General features: G+C 44.0%; 1 long non-coding RNA gene across 1 annotated transcript in view; it reads left to right on the top strand.

The window, feature by feature from the left end:
* The window catches only part of LOC129393412 (uncharacterized), a 133,800-nt gene extending 112,442 nt beyond the window's left edge, over positions 1-21,358 (top strand). The window contains exons 2-5 of the long non-coding RNA XR_008620270.2: positions 14,898-15,003; positions 18,267-18,501; positions 19,441-19,528; positions 21,142-21,358. This is a non-coding gene — a long non-coding RNA (uncharacterized LOC129393412). The remainder of the gene's footprint in view (positions 1-14,897; positions 15,004-18,266; positions 18,502-19,440; positions 19,529-21,141) is intronic.
* The last annotated feature ends 1,760 nt before the right edge of the window (positions 21,359-23,118 follow it).

The raw sequence follows: 23,118 nt of genomic DNA, 5'->3' as shown, positions 1-23,118 counted from the left end.
TCATTTCGTCCTGCAAAACTGAAACTCTGTACACATTAAACAATAACTCCGCCTTACCCTTTCTCCTCCAGCCCCTGACATCCACCATTCTACTTTCTGCCTCTGTGATTTAGACTACTCTAGGTATCTCACATAAGTGGAATCATACAATGTTTGCCTTTTGGGCCTGGTTTATTTCACTCAGCATAATGTTTTCATGGTTCATCCAGGTTGTAGTATGTACCAGGATTTCTTTCCTTTTTAAGACTGGATAATATTTCATTGTATGTATATACAACATTTTGCTTATCCATTCATTTGTTGATAGACACTTTTGTTTTTGCCATGTTTTAGCTATTGTGCATTAATGCTGGTGTGAACAGGAGTGTACAAATGGAAAGAACCTGCTTCCAATTATGTCAAATAGATACCCAGAAGTGGAATTGCTGGTTTACATGGTAATTTTATTTTTAATTTTTTGAGAAACCACCACACCGTTTTTCACAGTGGCTGTCCCATTTTTGCATTCCTGCCACCAGTGTACAAGGATTCCAGTTCCCCACACCCTCATCAACACTTGTTATATATATATTTTTACAATAGCCATGATAATGGATATGAAGAGGTGTCCCATTGTTGCTTTGATTCACATTTCTCTAATGATTAGTGATGTTGGACATCTTTTCAAAGCATGTTTTTTTTTAAAAAAGGAGTTCAAACATCATAAAAGGATAACAGAAATTAAACAGTTTTCTTCCCTACTCCTGAGTTCTTCTCACCACTGAGAGGTAACTAACTTTAACATATGACTGATTCTTCCAGAAATGTTTGTTGTGATTACAACATAATTATATCTTTATAAAATTACACATAGAATTATATCACAGTTAATTTTTGTAATTTCCTTTTTTTCCACTTACTAATACAGATTGGAGATATTTCCATACCAGTATACATAGGTCTACTTCATTCTTAATATCTGCATAATTCCATGGCATGGCTGGGTCAACGTTTACTTCTCTAGTCACTGTGGATGGGTATTTCAGTTGCTTCTAGGTTGTTTGGTTGGTATTTTTTGCTACTGTAATACTGCATTGACTATTATTGTATACTTGTTTATGATTTTGTAGGTCAAATTCCTAGAAGTACAGTTTCTGGGTCAAAGGATATATGCATTGACAATTTTGATAATTATTGCCAAATTTGTCTTTTAAAGAAGTGGCACACATTTATACCACCACAATGAGGGAGCTAGTATCCTGCTACCTTTATTATCTTTCAGGTTTTGTCATCTGCTGGAAGAAAATAGTGTTCTGTTTTCAAGTTTTCATTTCTTTAATTGTGAAGTTGAGCATTTTTATATGCACTTTGATGATTTTTTATACAAAATTTCAATCATATGCAAAAGTAGAGAGACTATATCATGAACTCCCATAAGTAGATCACCCCAAGTCAACAGTCATTATGGGTTTACCACTTGTTTCAAGATTGATGATTTTTAATTTCTATTTTTCGTTGAATAGCTAATTTATATCCTTTGACAATTCTATAGGGCTGTTCATATTTTTTTAAATGGTTTGTTGGAGCTTTTCTTATCATAACAAATTAACTTTTTGCCATTATATGTTACAAATATTTTTCCTATTAAACTTGTGTTTTGATATTATTAAAGGTCTTTTTGCACACAAACAATTTTACTTTTTATATCAAATTTATCAGTCTTTTAAAAAGATTTGTAGTTTTGTGTTTTCAATGATCTTCTCTACTCCAGGAATATAAAATAAAATAATAAAATAAATCATCTGTATTTTCTTTCATGACATCATTTTTACATTTAAATCGTTGATGTATTTGGATTTTATTTTTGGTATAAGGAATGAGATAGGGATCTAATTTTACTTTTTACATATGGTTACACTACTGCTATCCAATAGAAATACAATGTGAGCCACGTATATAATTTTATATTTTCTATTAGCCGCATTAAAAAAGTAAAAAGCAGGCAGAAGTAATTATAAGATATATTATTTAACCCACTATATGCAAAATATCATGTCAACACGTTATCTAGATACAAATTATTAATGAGCTATTTTACATTTTTTCATACCAACTCTTCAAAATAGAGTGTATATTTTGGACTGGTGGCATTTCAAGTGCACAGGAGCCACTTATGGCTAGTGGTTACTGTACTAGACAGCACAGAATTAGACAATTCCCCCAAATAATGCTGATCAAGTCCTTCTTTTTCTCCATTGATTTGAAAAGACACCTCTATCATAGGCTGAATTATGTTTTATATTTAGGCCTATTTCTGGTTTCTATTTTTTCCATTGAGCTGTCTCTCCCTTCCCACGCCAATAATGGACTATTTTAACTATGATGGTTTTAAACTATTTTTAATACCCTGTAGAGCAGTTTCTTTCTCTTATTTTTGTTTAGGGTTTCTGTGGCTCTTCCAGTTTAGTCCTTTCTCTAGATAGACATTAATATCTAATATTACATATTATCTAATACTATAATATAGATACTACCCTATACTATAGATACTATCTATACTATAGTCTATATCTAAACTATAGTATGATATATGATACTATAATATAGATATTAATATTTGTTAGTATCTATACTCTCTACTATACTAATATGTATATACTATTAGTATTTACTATACTAATACGTATATACTATTAGTATTTACTATGCTAATATTTATTAGTATCTATATTATAGTATCCTATATCATACTATAGTATAGTATGTACACAATAGTATAGATAGTAAAACAACCAACCAACCAACATAGAAGCAACTGAAATAATATTAGGCATTAATATTCAAAAATATATAAGTTTGAACAGCAAACAAGCTATATTATGAGTATTGATATGGGGATTGCAATGAATTTGGGGCCCAGGTGATTAATAAGGGTCCGTCCACTCTAAATCTCAGTAGCTCCACTTTGCTGCCAGCAGATGGAATATGGGGGCTGGAAACAGTCCCATCCTGTGTGACTAGTGTGGTGCGCTCATCTGTGCTGTGTGTGGCACGTGTGTCACCGCCAGCCACAAGACCTTCCGGCAGGTCCTGGATCCCATGTGCATGGTGTGAGATGTGTGTTTAGGAACTATCCAGTCGTGATAGTTTAGAAAGCCCGACACTAGAATTGTTTTGGCGCTGGCTGGGAAGAGGAATTTCGGCAGTTCTCTGGAGATAGTTGTCTTGGAAGATGAAAAACCGAGGAGATGTGGGGTAGGGAAGAAAAAAGGAGTGACCGCCTAAGATGGGAGGAGAAGGAGTGGATAGGTGAGAAAAATCAGGGAGAAGGGAAGGAAAGGGGGAAGATAAAGGAAGAAAGATTGGAAGGAGAGGGAGGAAAGGGGGTGGGAAGAGAGGTAGAGGGTGCAGGGGAGGTTTTCAGTAGAACAGTAGGCTGGAAGAGATGAGGGTCAGGGGGGACCCTAGGAAGGAAGAGAGAGCGCTCACTGGAGAGAAAAATGCTAAGGCTCAGGAGAACCCTGACAGGCAGGCTAGGGAGGTCTAGAGTTCTCAGCACCGGCACGTCTTTTCAAGGCAGCCTCATGGCCATGATGGATCAGTCAACAATAGGAAGGAGAACTCTGATCTACAGGAGGCTGCAGTGTCCCTAAGAGACAGAGTTAATGGTATGGGGCAGCGTGAGCACAGGAATGATTGTCAGAATCCATTGTGCCTGGGGAGCTGGGCTAGGAGCCCAGAGCAAAGACTGGCAATTCCCAGCTTTCAACAATGTCCGTGGCTGGGGTATAGAGATTCTTCTTTACCCTGGAGACTTGACTGTCCTGGGTGTGAGGGAAATAAGGATGAGGGATGGTGAAGTTGCATGAACACTGAGGAATAAGAGAGGAAGGACTCATCCAAGACGCTGGGTCCCTAGATGCCACTTGAGGCAAGTGTCTTAGTGGTTGAAGGCACTGGGCTTCTTTCAGGAGGAGGGGAATGGCTTCACCCTCAAATAACCCTCTTGACTTTCAGGGTTACCTCTCTTGTGACCCTCACACCAAAGCGGGGAGTAAGGAAGGACAGGCAGATTATCTGCCTATGGCACCCAGGGAAGCTGAGGCCCAGAGGCACAATCCCACTTGTTCATGGCCACCCAGGGGGCTGGTGGCAGGCCCTCTCCCATCCTGGCTGAATGCCCTTGCCAGGTATTTTCTTGTCCCCGCTCTGTCTGGAGAAGTAGAAAAAGGAATGTCAGGCGTTGACTCAAGAGCCACTGGATTTTCAAGGAGTCAGAGCGTCACAGTGAGTCGGAAAGAAAAGGGGAAAAAAAACCCCACCTTCACAGCTGCCAGGATGTGCAGCCTGTCTCCCTAGACTGCTTGCTCCTCATCACAACGGCGACAAAATGCTGTTTTCCTTTCAGTGGTGTGCACAGGTGCCAAACCAAATGAATATTATTCACACACTTCTGTCCAAACACTGTGAAGTCTTCAAAGGTTGATTAAACCTCTGACATTGTTGCTTTACTTCCCCTGCACTCCCCGCCAGGTGAAGACCTCCCTCCTGTGACCTCACCCCTCCTCCTTCCCTGTGCTTCTCCACACAGCCTGCCTTCCCACACAGGAATCCAGGTATCCTAGGAGAGGGTATGTCCAGTCTCCTTGGTAGGGGAAAGGGGAATGGTGGGGAGCCCGGCTTGGACTTTGGTTTGCTGAGGACTCAGGGAACAGGGCAGAGTGAAGTCACCTTGCGTGTGATGGGGGCCAGTGGCAGGGGCACTTAGGGGTGGGAAAAGTGAGGGATTTGACTTTGATTACCCAGCAAAAATCCATTTCCTGCTAGTAATGACTGGCTGGTGCATATTGGAAATCACAGCCTCCCTGCTCTACTCTCCCCGCATCATTAGTCCCCAGTGGAGCGATGTCTCATTGGAAATCACACCTGGTGAAATGAGGCATGATGTGAAACTCTACGGACCTGCCTTCCCTGGGTAGCCTAATGGTGGCAACTCGGAGGCGCCCAACACTGGCCAGGGTCCCTTGATAAGCCAGGAGATTCAGTCATGCTGGGGCATTTTTCAGCTTTCCTTCATCTTATCTGTCATCGAGGCAGGCTGTGTACAAAATCTTAAAGCAGTCTGTACCACCTGCAGTGCTTCACATAGTGTCTGGTGTCCAGAAGCACCCCACAGTTAAGCTAGCACAGGAGAATGACAGATTCAAAGATTGAGGAGCCCAGTGGTCATGGAGTCTAAGTAGTATTTGTTTTGTTTGTCCCAGCATCCATTTCCCTTTCTTTTGGTAATAGCATCCATTTCCCTTTCTTTTGGTAACAGCATCCCAAGTTTCCTTGAAGAACCACCCCTTTTCCATTCCAGTCCAGAGGTTTGGGTGGGATTCTCTGCATCCTCTGCCCCACCCTCAGGGATGGGCATGTGACCAAACTCTGGCCATTCAGCATTTGACCGTAGGGACTGATGGAAGACTGCTATGGAAAGCCAAGTGCAATGCTGGGACTAGTGATGGGAAAGAGGTGTGCTTTTCACCTGGAACTGCTAAGGTGATTAGATGTAAGCCTAGGGTTACAGGGGATGATCTTGCCACCACACAAATTGACCACATCAGTGGCTAATAAAGAGGAAAGAAAGTGGAGACGCATATACAATCACATGATTTACAACAAATGCTCCACCACCGTTCAGGAGAGGAAGAGTTGCACTTTTTAATTGATGGTGTGGGTTAATTGGATATTCATGCAGAAAAAAAAATGAACCTTGACCTCTATCTGACATCATTTCCAAAAATTAATGCATGAAGGATCATAGATCTAAATGTGAAAGCTAAAACAATTAAATTTCTAGAAGAAAACAAGAGAGAACATATTCATGACTTTGGAGTCATCTGAGTTTTCTTCAATAGGATATACATGAATATGTACACGCACAACAGTAAACACAAAATAAATGTTAAGTTGGACTTTAGTCAATTAAGGGCTTCTTTTCATAAAACTACACCATTAAGAGAGAGAAGAAGCAAGCTACAGATTAGGACAAGATATTTTTAACTCATGTATCAGACAAAGCACTGTAATATTCAGAATATATGAAGAACTCATAGAAATCAGTAAGCAAAAGACATAAAGTCCAATTTAAAAATGCTAATGGGAGTATAAATAGTGATCACTGCTTCAGAAAACTATTTGAAAGTTCCACAAAGGCTAAACATACATAGGCTCTGTTTTTCAGCAACTCTAGTCCTAGGTACCCAATAGAAATGAGTGCTTTTTTTGACCCAAAGACATGCACATAGCAACTTTGCTCACAAGAGCCAAAATTGAAAACAGTCTATGTGTTTATGAACAATAATTTGTGGTATATGCATATAATGGAATAGTACTCAGCAATGAAAAGAACGAACTTCTGAGGCATACATTGCACAATCACGATTTTGACTGTGCAAAGTCAGTCATACAAGAATACTTCCTTATGATCCCATTTATATGAAACCAGTGATAGGAAAGACTAAACAATGGTGATAGGAATTAGCACAGTGCCTACCCTTAAGGAATTGTTGTTTATGGTAAGGCAAAGAGAAACCTTATGGGATGTTGGAAATTCTGTAGCTTGATCTGGGTAGTAATTTTTTTTGTGTAGAAATTCATTGAAATGTACACTTAAGGCCTGCACATTTTACTGTATGTAAGTTATGCTCCAATTTTAAAAAAGGATAGTGGAGAGAGGGAAGGTGATTGATCTTGGGAATATATCATCTGAGCACCTGCATCCAGCCATACCTGAAGACAAACACTCCTGGACCCTTTAAGAGATTCCTTAAGAGCCAATTATCTCTCCTCTCTTTTTTTTGTATGAGTCAGCTTGTGCTGAGTTTTCTCTCACTTGCTGGTAAAGTTGTCCTTAAAACTACCATCTCCCTGCTTCTAGGCCAGAGTTTTCCTCCTTTAGCCTGAGCAGGTGGAGGAAGTCCTATACTTAACGGGACGCAAGGGAACCAAGTTCCTCAGTCTGTTTCTGGTCCTACTAGCACAGGCCATCAGGCAGGAATCTAACATCTTTGTTTCTCAGTTTCCTCATTTGTAAAATGAAGCTGACAGTAGCAACTTCTTCATTCAGTTGGTCAGTTCCCTTGTGGAGTCTCAGATACCTTTGATCATAGCCTCTGGTCCTCATTTGATTGATGTTTGTGTTATGACTGCCATGGGGACAGGGATTGTTTCTGTTTTTCTCACCACCATATCTCTAGTGTCAAGGCCATGAGGAGGGTATGTAGGGTCCTGGGCACATTTTTCCTCTGCCGTGGGGCCTCTGTCTATATAAGCAATTTGAGTGAGGAAGCCAGCACCATCCTAGTGCCAGTATTTCATGGGACCACATGGAAGAAATACTGTCAGTCAGAGGGAGCAATGTGCTCACCAGTCCAGTCTCCTAGAATTGCTTCAGAGCATCTGGTAAGCCGTGTGTGTTGGGGGATGGGGAGGGGAGGGGGGGAGGGGTGGGAAGAAACAGGAACAGGGCTCACTTAGGGCTCAGAAGTCCCTACCTGGTCAGCACTGGCAGCATCAATAGGTACCAGGCACCAGAGAAGGGCCTGGAAAATTATCAGGAATGTGCTTCAAAGCATGAAGCCCTGAGGTGAGGGTCCCTTTCACCCAAGTCTAAGGCTCAGACTGCCTGGCCTGTGTAGTATCTGGCACCTCAGAAGTACTCAATTCATGTCTGTTTGGAGGAATGAGTAAATGAAAGGTTTCACCAGGGTTATATAACACACAGTAAGTGGTCAATGATGTAGGGTAGTTGTGTTACTATTCCTGAGAGGCAGGAACCCTCCTTGCTCCCATGACCCCCAGAGCAAAGGAGTTGGGCAGCAGGGTCTTGTGACCGCGGCTTCAGTGCGTCAGCATCTCACAGGGTCAGGTTTGGGAATAGTCCCCATTGTGGTCTTGTCATAGAGGACAGATTCCCAAGGAGGAACAAAGGGGCCTGAAAATCAGGCCAGGGAGAAAAAGACCATTTTGGGGTTATTTAGCGCTTATTAATTGGTCACCTCGTTAGCAGCCCATCTGCAGTCTGACTCCAGCAAGTGAGTGGGTGAAAGGGAGGGGCTGCCCTGACCAAAACTGGCTTCACAGATTCAATAATAAGGACAGAGCAATTACCGGAACTTCTAGAGCCAATTCCCGTTAGGAGCATGCCAGGCCGGGCTTTGTCCTACGGAGAAGAGGAAAAGGTCAGTGTGCTCTGTAGGAGGAGAAAAAAAGAGCCCTTCACAGGGAAAGAGCCTGCCTGAGGGAGGGAGACAAAGAAAAGGAGGGCTCTGTGGAGGTGAAAAACTAAAGAAAGAATGACATTTGGAAGTTCCTCAGAATGAGGAGAGGAGAATAATGAAATAAAAATTACAAGGGAGAAGGCGCCAGTGGACAAACCAGGAGAGGCCAAGGGAAAGAGCGCTGGAGGATCACTACTGCCCTGGAAAGCAGCTGGTGGAGGTGGCCTGGCAGGGGCTCATAACCAAGCCAATCACGACCTGCTTGGCCTCAGTTTCTCCATCTGTAAATCGAGGGGCCATCTAGACTGGTACCCACTGGACCTCTGGTCCTATCCTGTGCAGGTGTGTGGAGGAGAGGAAGGTGAGGCTCTAAGGCACTACTAGGAAAGCTAATTTGCTCCAGCCCCTTGGACATGGTCTGGGGCATAAATAGTGCTGCTTCCCAATTGTTCCCCAATGTGTCCCAGCCCCCTCACACTAAGGTGGAGCCATGGGACTAGGTCTGGTCCATGAGCAGCTCATGTCATTTCTAGGCTGAAGCATAGAAGAGCCAACAAATGGCCCTCCAGCTGTCTCCTCTCGGCCATAGCAAATTCCAAAGCCTGGATCCCTGAGTGACCAAGTGGAGCAGAGGCCTCTGCTGACCTATATGGGACATGTATCATTAATGGAAACACACCTTTGCTGTTTGTAAGACACTGAGATTTGGGCTTGTTCTGAAGAGAAACAGGTGAGGGTCATGAGCCACCCTATTTGCAGAGGACCAGTAGCTGAAGTGTGGACTTGAGGAGTGGAGGTCAAAGGCTGGACCATGTGTCTGAAACAAGCATGGTCTCCCCAGAGCCTGGCTGTCTGTGCAGTTACTGGGAGTCCCTCTGCCTCCCTGACATCTACCTAGAATTGTTGGACAAACCCCATTCACTGAGATGAAAGGATGTCTCTCTCTTTCATTGACTGGAAACTGAGGAACTGAAAGAGACACAGCCATCTTTGTGAGATCTGCTTGTGGATCAGCCTTCTGGGCCTGAGCCCATGGGATGGGGGAAGAGCAGAGTCTTTCCAAATCCAGGCATAAGTCACATCTAAGGACATTTCTTTCATAGTGTGTGGTCTGCTCGACCAGAGCTAGACCCGAAGGGTATATATGGAAACCATAAAACCAGCATTCTCCTTTCCTCAGTGCTTCAGAATGTCATGGGCTGGGGGTCCTTGATTGGGTGCAATGATTTTCTCTGCACATCTGGGCCACCCCAGGAAGCCCAAGTGCAAGATTAGGCTTCCACGTACTCACTCTCCACTCCCCTGGGAAGAAGCAAGACATCAACAACAGTAAACTCAGGGCCTGTTCAGACAGGCACTGGCTTTATTCTTTGTGGGGAGGAAATTTCTCCTACCTCCCCTCTGACTTTGTTTCACAAGCCATTTGTCATTGCTTCCCAGGGGACTATGAATGGAAGTGAGTGGGTGTGGGGGATGGGAGGGCATTTCTGCAGGACAACAGGAGCAGTGAGTGCAGTGTGGAGCCCAGCACACTCTCTTCTTCACCCTAGCCTTCCTGCTGGCATTGCCATATCCCTCCCTCTGCTTCTTTCCCAACCAAGTCTGTTCCTGGGCTCTGAGCATGGATCCAGGATCCTTTGCTTCTTTTTTGCCTCGCTCCCCTCCACCCTCATCACCCACAGCAGTGGGTATTCATTATTTAAGCAACCCATGCCTCTGAAGTCTTATTTATCCAACATCTTTCCACAGCATATGTCAAAATTTACGGTAAGAGCATTCATCCCATAATAAACATTTGGCTTTGCTGGTCTACCAGCGGCAGGGCTAATTAGGGAGAGGGATTCCCTTGTTATCCGAAGGGAGGTCAGATACAGCAATTAGCATCGTTGCACAGCTTTAATTGTGACTTGGAGGCTAGGCCCTTTGGTGCCAGGTGGGGTGGAGAAATTGGCAGGGAGGAAAGGGGAGCCTTCCCCGGCAAGTTCTGGGAAGCCACAGCTATGCTATGAAAGGCAGCTCAACTAGTTGGTTTCCTGGACTCCTAAGCCTCTGTATGCAGTCTGAGCTCCCTGCAGGCTTTTCGTCTTCCAAGCAGGGCCCGATCATGAGAATATTCTCCCACCGACCTCTATCTCCCCAGCCATCTCTGTGAGCATTCAAGAGGACGCTTCCACTTGAAAATCCTGTCATTGCCTCAAACTCAAAATATCCAAACTAAATGGACACATCCAAGAATGAGCACCATAGGATTTGAGAAGAAGCTTAAAGATCATCGGGTTCATCATTCACCCCTTCTTCTGGATGTCTCTAGGTCAAGGAGTTGCTCAGCTTTGGTGGGTCACTCTCTGGACCCCTTTCCCTGGGGAGGGAAGAGATAAGTGCTCTGGTTTGGGTTCGGATTCTCTAGGAGCAAGGGCTGGCCATGGGCCTGGCTAGGCTGATTGCTGGATACTGGGTGTGCCATCCCACAATGCAATGCAAACTTGAAGGCAGAGAGGTCCAAGAGGCAGGTGCAAGGAAATAGGCAGAGAGCCAGGGTCAGCTCCGAAGCAGAAGGGGATAAGATGGAACAGACAGGAACAATGGGGGTCAAGAAGACTGCCATTCAGGGGTCCCCAAAACCACTCTTAGCTTCAGTAATTCACTAGAAGTACTCGTGGAATTCAGCAAAACTGTTAGACTCACAGCTACAGTTTATTAGCAAAAGGTTACAGGTGAAAATCAGCAATGGAAAAAGGTGCAGAGGCATAGTCCAGTAGAGCTCCAGGTGTGGGCTTCCATTGTCCTCTCCCAGTGGAGTCAGCAGACAGCTCCTAATTCCCTCAGAAATGATGTTGACAACACACACAAAGCATTGCCAACCAGGGAAGCTCACCTGAGCCTTGGTGTCTAGTTTTTATCAGGGGTTGCTCATGTAGGCATGGAGCTCCTGCATGGCTTACCTCAGTCTCCTGCCCCTCCAGAGGTCAATCTGAGACTGAGACCAGGGACCTCAGGTAAAAACAAAGGTGCTCTTACTGGGCAGATATTCCAAGGGCTGAGAGGCTAACTCTCAGGAGCTGGGCAAGGGCTGAACTTCTCTGTGCAAGATGAATCCCTACACTCCCTGGGAAGCTATCAGAAGGAGGAGGCAAGGCCATGTTGGAATAGCAGGTTCCAAGTGGCACAGAGGTCTAGACCTGCCCCTGAAGCAACCCCCTGCCTCTCCGCCCCCATTGCCTTGAGGATGGGTCAAAGACACACCAGCATCAAGTCCAGAGGAGTGTTTCTCCACCTGGTAATGGGCTGGTCTCTGAAGAGGAAGTCTGAGGGAGGAGGCTGTTTACAATGTGAGAGCAACACAACACCAGGGTGAGGAGTGAGAGGATGAGGGCATGAAGCCATCAGATATGCACTCCCAGGGTCTGAACTTTGTTATTGAGGGGCAGCAATTACAGTGAGGTCCTGGAATCAGTTGGGGTTTAAAGCTTGTGTTCTGCACTTACCAGCTTTGTCGCTTGGGGCATGTTACAAAGCCTCCTGGAGACTCATTTTTTCCACCTGTAGAATGGGGATGGTAATAGTTCCTGTGTAACCAGGCTGCAGTGAGGGTTGCATAAGGTGAACATGAGATAAATGGCAGCTATCTTTATCCTCACTGTGAATACCTTTCCATGAAGCCAAGTGCTTCTTGAGATATTCTTGGCCTCTGTAGAGTTCTTTCTCATGTTGAGATGAAACCTGCTTTTATATTGCTTTCTGTTACAGTGTTCTGGCTCTCCTTCCTGATCTTCCATTTCTGTCCGTGGTATCACCATTTTCGTTCTCCAGGACCACCAGTTATTTATTCATTCATTTATTCCTTCACTTATTCATTCAATATATGTTTATTGATATTTTTTGTCTATCGATATTGGTATCGTGCTAAATGCTGGGTATAGAAGAGAAAATAAGATATTCCTAACTAATTCTCGAAGGACTCATGGTTGAGATAGCAAACAACTGCATAAAATAAGCAGTTAAAATGTTTTGGTTGGTAAATGCATTGAGTACTTGGGGCATAAACGAAGCAGTGATCTGTTTTATCTCTTCCTTCCCCTCCCTAAGGCACCTTCACACTTGCCTTTATTCCCCCCATGAGATAACTTCCAAATTCTCTTTCTTTTTTATTCTTGTTGCTATGGGTTCAAGAATTGTAAATAAATTGATTCTCAGGTTGGAACTCACAATAACTGCTAGTGATATCCTAGAGGATTCCAAGGCTGCGTTTTGGCCAGTGAGACCAGATAAGACGGTCTATCAGAAAAGAATTAGAAAGCTGTGATCATGGAGGAATACATTCTGGTGTCCTATAGCATTGTAGAATGACTATAGTTAACAATAATACATAGTTCCAAATAGCTAGGAGGAGGATATTAAATGATCCCAACACAAATAAATGCTAAATGTCTGAGATGATGATATGCTAAGTACCCTGATCTGATCACTATACATCATGTGGAAACATTGTTGTGTATCCCATGAATATGTACAATTATTGTCAATTAAAAAAACAAAATTAAAGAAAAAAAGCTGTAATCATGATATAATTCAGCCTTCTGCCATTTGTGCACACCCAAGGCTCAGATTAGGTAGACACCCTGGCTACATGCAAGCCCCCTAAAGTGCTACCCACTTGCATGCCCCTACTCCCTGTCAAGCACCACCCCTACCTCATGACTCACCACCTCAGCTCAAGCACACCCCATGACTCACAGTGCTCTCTCCCTTCCTGGAATAATGCCCATCGCAGGACTCGCTGCCTTATGTCTGCTGTGATGTCTTCATTTTGGATAATATTGTCCTTGGGTGGGACTTACCTGTTTTATATCATTCGTGTCTCTTTTGCCCATTCCCACCCCCAGCCTAGTATAGGTCTGGGCTCCTGACGGGTGCTGACCGATTGATAGACAGATATTCCATGTGATTGTGAAGGGCCTCTGGCTCCACAACACCTTCCATGTTGGAGATGCCTTGGCTACATTGCCTCCAGATAAGCCACTTGCCTTAGTATCTCTGAAGGGACAATATGATGTTAAGAAGCAAATGCCTACTCTCCACCTCTCCATTGCTTGCACTCAGCCCTTTGTTGCTGCAACGTCTCTCTGCTACTTCCCTCCACACAACCCAAGACAAAATGTCCAAGTGGATCTGGGAGCACTCCTAACCTGCATGGTGCTTACTCTGTAAAGGCTGCCTTCACAGAGATGACAGCTCAGAAAAGCGTGGGGAGGGAAGTCTGGGGGCTCCTGCAGGGAGATGGGAACTCCGTGGAGAAGCCAATGTTCCACATATGTGACTCTCCATAATGCAAACATAGGAGGATGGGAAGGTTTCCTGGGACAGGGTGGTGCAGCCCATGGGGAGCTGATCCTGGTGAGAGGGGCTGTGGCTCTCCACTCCTTATGAAAGTGGGAAGGGATGAAGATGACCGGGAGGGCCTAGCTATTAAAATCTGGAACTAAGGTGCTCAGAACAGTGACAAAGTGAATCCAAAAGTTTTGGAAGCTATCCTTCAGCAAATGTTTACTAAGCAGGCTTCAAGGAGGCATAAGATAACTGCTGTTAAAAATCATCCATGCATGCACCCATCATTCATTTCTTCAATAACATGTTCTGCACAGCTACCATGAGCCAAGAATGGCGTTAGGCACCAGTGCCACAAAGAGAAATACCATACAGTCCTTGTTGAGGCTGGAGGGTCCATCAGGGATTCTGAAGCATAGGAGACAGGCAGGGGAGGAAGGAATGAACTTGGAGAGATTAACTGGAAGCAGGCAACCAAGTGCTTGGAATAGCAAGCTGGAGAATGTGGTCTTAGTCACAGCTGGGGAGTATCAGGGCATTTAAGTGAGGGAAGGAAGGGTGTGTTTAGAAAGGCTGTGGTGGTAACAGCATGGTGGATCGCTTGCAAGGGAGCAAGCTGAAGTCAGGAAAGTCAACAAGAAGAGAGGAGGAATCCAAAAGACTTTTGCAGTGAGAATTTATTTGAGGAATATATACAAAGCTATCAACAAGAAACTGAGCACTGAAGGAAACCACTTGGTTTCAGCATGGTATGGAAGCAAGACAAACTAGCAAAGAAGAATTGTGACCCCAACTGCCAGATGGAAGGAGGAGGAAATGCACTCACCTACTGTGAAAATTCACTTACATTGAGATGCAGGAGAGAAAAGTGCTACTAACACCAGCTCTGAGGTCAGATAGAAAATAATTTGACACTAGTTGTGCAGATTTGACACACCAGTTGACCTCTCTGAGACTCAGTTTCTTTGTCTTTAAAATGGGCTCAAACTGTTTTGAGGATGAAATGAAGTCGTGTGTGTAACACTTAGCATAATGCCTAGACTGAAGCAAGTTCTCAATAAAAGTCAGTTGTATTTATTGTTAGGAATTAGCTGAAAACAACAACATTTATTGTTATGGAGTGTCCTTTTTCTCAGAAGGCTGGAGAAGGAAAAGGGGAGTAGAGGGCACTGTAAACAGCCTGGCTAATTGTGGGTTACCCTGCCTAGCAGTCATAAGATAGTATTCATATTTTGGAGCTGAGCACTGCTAAATATGGAAGCAACTCCTGAATAATTAAGATACAACTGCGGAATCTGACCTAGGTGCCTTTGTTTTGTGTTGCAGATTTTTCTCTCTTGACTTCTCTGAGAGAAGATTGCAGTGTCTCCTGACACACCAGGGGGAATGCCGCAGAACAGAAGGAGTGAACTTCAGTACTGTAACCAGGCTGGTACTCTAACACCCTTTGCACCTTAGTGGCAGCATGAAGCACTTTGTTAGAGTCCCAAATTAGACTCTAGTTAGATGTCTCAGCCATCCCCCATCTCTCACATGGTGGCTGTCTTTATTGAGGGGCGAAGGGAAATTCTCCTAAGAAATATAAAGCCCTTCTGGGGTTACCTTCTAAAAAGCATCCAGAAGTGGGTGAGCCCACCCTTGGGATTCTTTCTTCACCCAGTTGGCTCCTCCTCCTTCAAGAATTTTTGGGGACAGGATGAAAGAACTCAAGGCTCCGGGTTTACCCACCACAACTTTGCAATCTCACTTTTGCCATAATGGTCTCCTTATGCCTCCACTCTGAAATGACCAGGACTCTATGTTTTTTTCTCCTCTCACTCCTCCTCTTTTCTCTTCAATATAATCTCTCTTTATTAAGAACTTACTGTATGCTAGGAACTATGCTATATACCCATACTATATCTCATTTAATTCTTACATATCCCGGTGAAGGAGGCAGTCTTATGAATCCCATTTTATATATGAGAAAACCAAGGCATAGTTAAGCAAATTGTCCAGGGTCATCTAGTTAAAAACTGGCAGAGTCAAGATTCAGGCTCAGGTCTTTTTGATGCCCAAACATATATACTTTACCTTTAAAAGTGTGGCTCATGGATGCCTGGGGTTTCCTAGGTCCTTTACAGGGTTCTGTGAGATCAAAACCATTTTCATGATGCTATTTACCTTTTTCACTGTGTTGACATTTACACTGATGGCACACCATCAACAATGGGTAAAACTGTAAACTGCTTAGCCCAAATCAAGGCCGTGGCACCAAACTTTAATACTGAACATTATATTTTTTACTAGAATGCAATTTTTTATTGTAGAATTTTTTATTGTAGAATTAAAAAATCACTTTTACTCAAGAATGCCCTGATGTGGCAGTAAAAATATTAATTTTCTTAAATCTTGACCTTTGAGTACATGCCTATTTAATATTCTGTGTAATAAAATGGGAAGTATGCAAAAACAGTTTATGCTAAATATGTTCATCTTGAGGAAAAGCACATGTGCACTTGAGTTGCAAGCTGAACTAGCCACTTTCTTAATAAAACACCCATTTACTTGAAATGATGAGTGATAGACAATTTATGACTAACCAGACTTGAGTATTTGGAAAATATTTTCTTACAGATAAACAAAGTGAGACTGTCACTTCAGGGAAAATGACTGACAGTATTTGTTGCCATAGATAAGACTGAAGATTTTAAGCATATTAGAATTTGTGAAAATTTATATTCCTATTGTATCAGTCACGATCTAGTCAGGAGAGAAAAACCACCTCGCATATAAATAGGGAAGGTTTAACATAAAGAATGAACTATTTGCAAGAATAAAAGAGAATTCTAAAGAACACCGTAAGACTAAGGGAGAGTTCCAATAAAGGAAGAAACTTGAGTGGGGGCTGGGAGTCAGAATTCATTGGAGTTGGTATCATGGTAGCCCCCTGCATGACAGGAAGCTACTCTGGGCCACAGCCCATCCACAGTCACTAGGCCAGGCCTGGCAGACAGGAAACTGCTTGTGATGGTCAATGGAATTTGCTGGAAGCTGTCATGGAGGCTGGTGAACATGCTGGGAAGCCCAGCTGTGGCACACACAGGGTTCACCAAGAAGCCCCTCTCTGTGGTCCTAAGAGGCTGCCCCCAGGGAGGAGCTGCACTGATGGGTGAACTTTCCATAAAGCCACTCTCCATGGTGCCAAGGGAAGCTGGTAATGGGGGAGATGCCAGCTCCAATAAACATGACATCACTTAGTATCCCATGCACTGCTGGCTACCATGCACCAAGGAGAAAGCTGAGAAGATCACTGGAACCAGGAAGAAAAGCCCTTTCCTCCTCCAGTGTTCTTCCAGTGCTGTCTACTGACAAAAAGTTCCAATTGACCAGTAAGACACATTCCAGTATCACAAGCAGGAATGAAGGTAGCCTTGGAGCTGAGCAGCAATAATTTGATGACTGGCATAGTCCACCCTTTTATTTACACAACCTCTGCACACACTTGAACTTCTGTTTGACACTGAAACAACTGTCTTTCTGCGTAATGAGTTATAGCTATCCTTTGAACTAGTGAAATTCTCATCCTTTTCCTAAACAGATGTATAGTCTCAAGAGTTATTGTATCTGTTGCTGGGTATATTAACATCTCCTTAAATTTAGCCATGGTACTACTAAATAACACCTAAACAGAACATTATAAAGTTAATCTCCAACAATTGCTATGTAAAATGATGATGAGGGCTCATCCTCAGCAGCCTGGCACCTCTTCCTAGGTGGTTTCCCTTGGTATCCCAGAGGAAGGCTTCCCAGGGAGCTCTCCTGCATGGTGTAGCATTTCCCTGTGGGCAGCCTTACAGGAGGCACCTTCCTGGGGAGTTCCATAGGTTCCCTAGCTGGCTTACCAGTTAGCTCAACGACATTCCTGAAGAAGGCTTCCCTGTATGTTTCATTAGGTGCCTCGGCAGGGGTTTCCTGTTTTCCAGTTCCTGTTTCCCAGCCTCAGCTCATTGACTATGGTCCAGCTTGGGTCCAGGCAACCCAAAGAACTTCTCTGCCTTCCAGCAGGCTGTAATTGCACCTTCTCCAACAAGGTCTGAATCCTAGTGGCCCTTGCACTGGGAACTTCCAAATAGTTAAAAGACTTTTCTGACGCAATCTGAGGCGATATGGACAAATGTGGATTTCCAATATTGCATCATGAAATGTATCAACATTTGCAAGATCTGTATAACTCAGTGAACCAATATTTCCAGATGATCAATCCATGATGCAAAAATTCCATTTCAAGTGTAAGATAGATCAATGGATTTTAATGTAACATTATATGAAAAGGTTTCTCATTCCAAGCTGTAACCTTTAAGAAAGCACCATTTTTTGAGTTTTAATGTAATTTCCATAAATACCCACAATTATCAGAAAAGATTATTAAGCTATTCCTCCCCTTTCCAAATACATATCTGTGTGAGGCTGTATTTTTTTTTATGAACTTCAACAAAACAGCCTATCACAACAGGGTGCGTCCAGAAGCAGATACATGAATCTAGCTGGTTTCTATTAAGGCTGCCATTAAAGAGATTTGTGAATATAAAACAAGGCCACTGTTCTCACTAATTTTGTTTTGGAAAATTAAAAAACTATTGTATATATTCATGTATGATAGATGTTATTTTTAAATGAATTAACAAATATTTTGTCATTTTCTCTGTCTCTCAGGCTGGAGTGCAGTGGTGTGATCTTGGCTCACTGCAACCTCCATCTCCAGGGTTCAAGTGATTCTCCTGCCTCAACCTCCAGAGTAGCTGGGATTACAGGTGTCTGCCACCACACCCGGCTAATTTTTGTATTTTTAGTAGAGACAGGGTTTCACCATGTTGCCCAGGCTGGTCTTGAACTCCTGGCCTCAAGTGATCTGCTCACCTTAGCCTCCTAAAGAGCTGGGATTACAGGGGTAAGCACCACACCCAGCCACTTTTCTCAGTTTTAATATCTAGTACAGTAAATATCAATAGACAAAACCTACACAAACATGAGCTCTTGGGGCCTCAATATGAAGAAGTTATGAGACTAAGACTCCTGGGTGCTGCTGTTCTGGACTAGAGTAACTTTCCTTCCAAAAGTGAGGCCTGTGAGCTTGAATATGGATAACAGCTAACGGCTGCGGCACATCAGCCACAGGGGTACCTCTGCATATGGGGCTTGAAAATTCATAGGTATTTGCATCCAGATGCCTAGAGAAGCTTCAATTCCCATCTCATTTTTACAGCACTGCACTTGCTCCCTGGCCTTTTGCCTTCTTTGATGTCACTACCTGCCTGAGCCTTTGCTGAACCTGAGCACTGGCGAGGGAGAAGTGCCTTTTGTTTTGAAGAAGCCCGGCCTGAGAGAGACATGTCGATGACTTTGTAAGAAGAGGCTTTGGTTGGATTTGGGGAGCCATTCGAAGGACACCCTATGTGAGCACCGGGACAAGCTGCTGCTCTGGGGCACATTTCTCCCCCTCGCCACCCTGGGCTGCCCATCTGTTGAACAGAGCCTGCTGCTGCTTCTCTGTTCTCCCATCTCTCTTAAACTGTGTGGTTTTCACTTTCCCCCGGTGGAGTAGAGGATCTCTGTATCTTGTCCGATTTCTTCACGCTAGACTTTGGGGAGGAGGCACACGTGCAATGAATAAAGACTGGTCACCCAGAGCTTTCAGGGAGGTGCTCACTACCCTGAGATGCCAGGAGCTCCCGAGAAGAGTGGATAGATCTAAGAAAGAACTCTCTGAATTAGAAATAAAGTACAGCAGCCGGCTGGCTTGTGTTTGCTAGTTATAACCAGGGGCAGGAGTGGCCCTAGGGAGGGTGCTTTGTGACTTAGGTGCAACTGTTTGAAACATGTCTTGTAGAGCAATGTTGGAGATGCTCACAGTCTGGCTCTCAGGACTGGGAAGACATAATGGAATCACTGAAATCTCCCAAGATTGTGCAGACCAGGTAGGTCAGGGTCTTTTCTACTCATCTCAGGCTCTTTAAGGGAGAGAGTTACCTGGGAAAGGAGGTATAGGGAAGTGCACCCAAGAATCTGCAAGAGGGTGTCCTCAAAGAATAAGGAGGAAGCAGATTCCTGTGCCCATACATTACTCAAACAACAGATGCCCTTGAATGTCTTGTGGGAAATGTCACTAAGAGGAGCCCTACTACTCTGCACTTTCTGTCCCAGGTCCCAAGTTCCTTGTGAGCTCTGCCTCTGTCCCCCAGGGGAGGCTTCAGGCTGACCAGCTCAGCAGAGAGGTGAAAAGAAGAGGGAAGCCTCTTCCATCACCTTTGAGATAAAAAGAAAAAAAAAAAATAAAAGAGAGAGGGAGAAAGAGAGAGAAACAGAAAAAAATCAAAGACTAATCCTACAAATTCTCCTTTAATCTTAGAGTTTCCAGACCTAGTTTCTCTTTCATCTAGGACTTCGAAGTTATCTAGTTATTTTACGGGTAGTGAAACCACAAGGCGAAGAGAGGGTGGTGGGGGGGAGATTAAATTAATGAGCAGGTAAGCAGGTTTATTATTTCGTCTGATCCTTCCTTCCTGCTAATTTCTCTGAGCCAATTTGGGAGGCAGAGCCTATCATGTTAACTCAGAGACAGAGTATTGTATCCATGTTCTTTCTGAAGCCATTTATCTGAAGGATATTAAAGATCCAATTTACATAGACATTATGGCATTGTGAGGAGGGTGTGTGCATGTGCGCAAATGAGAGAGAGAAAGAGAGAGAGAGAGCGCTAGGGTATCCATCCAATTGGGCCTGTGTTTGTATACATGCTCAACCTCCAATGAGTGCCATCCCTCATGAGGCTCTCATAGAAGTTTGCAATCACTCAGCAAGTTAGTTCAAGAAGTCATTGGGCCTTGACACAAATCAGGCTCCAGGCAATGGCGGAAATGTTTATTAAATTTGTGCTTCAACCCTCAGGCTCCTGCATTTCCTTATTGCTCCTAGGTTCACAGTAGAGGAAATAGGGCCCTCTTGAGCTTGATATCTGCTTAATTAAATGCCTGATCGTATTGCCCCAGCCCATGCGTGTGCCTATGTAATGAGGCACAGGGTAGGATAGATGCAGAAAAGAGGTCAGATTACCAGATTAACCCTCAGCTCCTAGGTTAACCCCATCCAGTAAACAGAGAGCCCTCGATTCCCCACAAGGAAACTGCGTGACCTGGGACATTCTACATAATCTGGCAGCCGGGACTGTCATTTTAGTCACTCATGAAATGTAGATTAAAAAACACCTATTCTTCCTATGATTCTGCTTTGTTAAAAGCATTGAATGAAGAGATATACATAATAGCATGCTACAGAGAATTTAGCAGGAATGAGGGGATATGAAGCAACTACAGTGGTTTGTTGTGAAGATTCTTTCAGGAATAGCCAATGTCCCTTTGCTTATGTTGGGCTAAACAGGAAGCCTTCTGATGGATAATCTGGCCTCCTAAGCAGACTTTCTCACCAGCCCATGCCAATGGCTAGTGCCAGCGGTCCTATTAGGGATGCTGCCATTGTGAATGAGTGTGCTGTCATTCACCTCCAATGCTTCCATTCATTCATTGTGTATTAGTCTGTTTTCACTCTGCTAGTAAAGACCTACCTGCCTAAGCCTTTGCTGAGCCTGAGCACCGGTGAGGGAGAAGCGCCTTTTGTTTTGAAGAAGCCCGGCCTGAGAGACAGATGTCGATGACTTCGTAAGAAGAGGCTTTGGTTGGATTTGGGGAGCCATTCGAAGGACACCCTGGATAGATCTGAGAATGAACTCTCTGAATTAGAAATAAAGTATAGCGGCAGGCTGGCTGAGTCTGGGTCATTTATTAAGGAAAGAGGTTTAATTGACTCACAGTTACATATGGCTGGGGAGGCTTCACAATCATGGTGGAAGACAAATGAGGAGAAAAATCATGTCTTACATGGCAGCAGGCAAGAGAGCATGTGCAGGGGAATTCCCATTTATAAAACCATCAGATCTCGTGAGACTTATTCACTACCATGAAAACCGTATGGGGGGAGCTGCCCCATAATTCAATTATCTCCACCTGGCCCTGCCCTTGACATATGGGGACTATTACAATTCAAGGTGAAATTTGGGTGGGGACTCAGCAAAACCATACCACATTAGTTCTTCCATTGTTCAGCTGCCATTCATTGATGATCTGGTACAATTGTTCATAGCCTTGACTTTCCTTTAGATCACCTGTGAAGTTATAACTCTCATGCCTGGGCCTATTCCCAGACCAATTAATTCAGAGGCTCTGAGAGTGGCTCCTAGCCACTGGTATTTTAGTAAGGCACCCTAGGCTGTTCTAATGAGTAGACAGGGTTAAAATCATTGACCTGGTATATGCCATACATTGTGCTTGTCCCAGAAGATACACAGATGAATAAGATGCTCTTAGCTCAATGCAAACCATCCCCCTAGTACTGATCACCCCTGGGAACATGGGGTGATTATATTAATATTTCTCAACTGAAAAGTTGAGACCTAAACTTTCTGATGACCCCTCTAGATGATCTTCTCCACCTGCCTTTACTCATGAGCCCAGCTTGCTGGCCTGACCCCTGCTCTTCAGAATGATAGGCAGTGCCTAAGTCCCAGGTATCACTAAGATCACCTTGGCTTCCCAGTGTGGCCTCTCTCCTGGTCCGGGCATCTCTCAGGTCACTGCCTGCAGCACTGTTGGTGAAGCTGTTTTGGTGATGGTTGGTCTGTTTTCCACCCAGGTTCTGGGCCAGATCCTCATGGAATCCATGAGAAGACAATATTCTCAACAGCTATCTGCCTCATATTTCTTTCCTTCAGTTGCTTCCAGAAGAGTGGCTCTTTTCTTCCCTCTTGAAGCCTGGACTCTCGCTGGACCTGCAGTGAAGTTTATGGTTTGTTTCTGAAACAACTAAGCTCATTTGAAAAGGTGAAATGATGGCTATTCTTCTGTAGATGGATCCAGGTCAAGTGATGAGCTGTACCCTCTTCAGGATTTTATTATTTGATCAGGTGACACCTCCTTCAGGCAGTAATCTTTCAAAGGAGGCCATTTTCCCACACGATGCCTTTGTCCTGAAGTTTTCCAAGCCGCGGTTATGTTTGCTTCCCCAGCAGTCCTGCCCTGAGCAGCTTGCACCCTGCGTTTTTAGTTCTGTGCCTGTCACAAGTCAGGGAAGTGGTAGTAGCTTAGGTCAAGGAACAGGCTTATGGCTGAGATTAAAGTCAGGCTTCTCAATCAATTGTTTCTTCCGTGACTCCCTCTTCAGAGCTGGCTGCTACAATCGGATGAGATTGTGATGTTTTATCATTCAAGTCTGTTAAGGATCTGTTTCTTTCTGCAATCAAAACTTTGTTCCTCTCTTCTCAGGGACTTAAAATACTGTCCTTGAACCGAGACGGGGCCCTTGCGCATTAAACACACTCGCAACTTCAAAGCTACGCATGTGTTGCCACAGAGGGTCCCAGGGGAACGTCAATAAGAGACGTGTGTTTGCTGTAGTACAAAGAGAAGCCTCACTTCTTGATGGAGTTGATCTGAGGGGTGGGGGTGCCAGAGGGGTT

The sequence above is a fragment of the Pan paniscus genome, chromosome 9 (assembly GCF_029289425.2).
Source record: "Pan paniscus chromosome 9, NHGRI_mPanPan1-v2.0_pri, whole genome shotgun sequence".
Taxonomy (NCBI): Eukaryota; Metazoa; Chordata; class Mammalia; order Primates; family Hominidae; genus Pan; species Pan paniscus.
This window is presented reverse-complemented; position numbering and strand designations above follow the sequence as displayed.